General features: G+C 34.1%; 1 long non-coding RNA gene across 1 annotated transcript; it reads left to right on the forward strand.

Moving 5' to 3' along the window:
* The first annotated feature begins 8 nt into the window (after window positions 1-8).
* On the forward strand, window positions 9-538 carry LOC106940077 (uncharacterized). Its single transcript, XR_001422994.1, has 3 exons — window positions 9-158; window positions 249-411; window positions 502-538. It is a non-coding gene; the product is annotated as an uncharacterized LOC106940077 (long non-coding RNA).
* The last annotated feature ends 1,191 nt before the right edge of the window (window positions 539-1,729 follow it).

The following is a 1,729-nucleotide window of genomic DNA, read 5'->3' on the forward strand; positions in this document are numbered from 1 at the left end:
GCCTGTAATTCCTTATTTGACTGTTATAACTTTTCATACATGCCAGTAAAACATGCAGAGGCGAAGACGCATAAAACCGAAGGAAGATGCCAAATATTATATTGATACCAAAACGGACAAAGTGGGGCTTGACGTCAAGTACATCAATGCCTTTAAAGGTATGGGTATTTTTGGGGGGTGGTTTAATTACAATCAAGCCTTTATACATTGTTTACTCTTTCTACTATTATTTTTGCTTTCTTCATTAGGTCGTGGTATTTTTGCCACAACCTCTTTTCAGAAAGGAGACTTTCTGTGTGAGTACCGAGGTGAACTGATAAGTAAAGAGGAATGTGAGAGGAGACAGAAAATTTACCATGACAACCTTAAAGTTTTCTTGTTTGAATTCTACTTTAATGGAAAACTCTGGTGGTGAGTATGTTTGTATCAGAAGTCTAATTAGAATGGCATATATGTAAATGAATGTGTTTATATTTAAAATGCAATGTTATATATTTGCAGTGTTGATGCAGCAAAAGAAGATGGCTCTCTTGGAAGGAATAATAAAATAATAAAATAATATTATAATATAATATTATAATTTTATTTTATTATATATTAATAAAAATAAAATAATAATATAGAATGGTTCTGCATCCTATAGTGTAACATTAAACTATAAATAATAAACACATTTTTAAATCATAAATCCAAATAGATAAAAGTCTCTTTGATAACCTTAACATACCAGAAGAAACATAATGAGGATCATTGTAACGTGAAAACAGGTTACATTACAAAGATTTAAACCTTATATGGCTTATATGGATCTATTTTATGCCAAATATTTGCTGATTTTGTGTGTTTTTGTTTATAACAACACATCACATTTAGGGGACATGGAAACATTATAAAAGTGACAACATGAACTACCAATAAATACATTATTTGATCTTCAGTTGAAATAAAAACTGAATATTGTCACTAGATGAAGTGTTGGCTGAATCATCTCTGTGTTTCCTGTTTCATCTCAGCAGGTGTGGATTTACATGATGTCAATGCATCACTGCTCCTCAAGCTTTAAGTCCAAAGTGTGTTTGAGCTCTGACACTGAAACCTGCATCAGGATGAGGTCTCCAGTAGCTCTGATGGTTGTGTTGGGTTTTCTCACTCAGGGTCAGACTGACTTTTAAATTTAGCTATCAAGTTTTGTTTGAACTCGTATCTATTATTGTTTTCCTTTACCGTTGCTCATTTCTCTCTTCAGCATCATCTGCCAATAATTTTCTGACTCAGTCTGAACGATCAAAGTCAGTCAGTATTGGAGCGACTGTGACCATCAGGGAAGTTCAGATATTGGTTCTGATCTCAGTTGATACCTGCAGAAACCTGGAAAGCCTCTAAGATTCTTATATATCAGGCTTCAAGTCGGTTCTCAGGAACTCCATCTAGATTCAGCGGAGGTAGATCTTGTTCTGATTACACTTTAACCATTAGTGGTTTTCAGGCTGAAGATGCTGGAGATTATTACTGTCTGAGTTACCATGGTAAGAACGCGTACACACAGTGACTTATTGTTGTACAAAAACCTCCTTCAGTCTGACTGAAGGCTGCAGGTGCAGAGAAATGATGAGAACTGGTTCAGTGAACACATCACAGAAGTTACCAAGTAAAACCATCAAATATCTAAGGCTCAAATCACCAACTATAGATTATTTGAAATTAGTTTATAAATATGGATTATTAATAA

This window comes from Poecilia latipinna, unplaced genomic scaffold, assembly GCF_001443285.1.
Source record: "Poecilia latipinna isolate Pla-1442-1.1 unplaced genomic scaffold, P_latipinna-1.0 Scaffold3083, whole genome shotgun sequence".
NCBI lineage: Eukaryota > Metazoa > Chordata > Actinopteri > Cyprinodontiformes > Poeciliidae > Poecilia > Poecilia latipinna.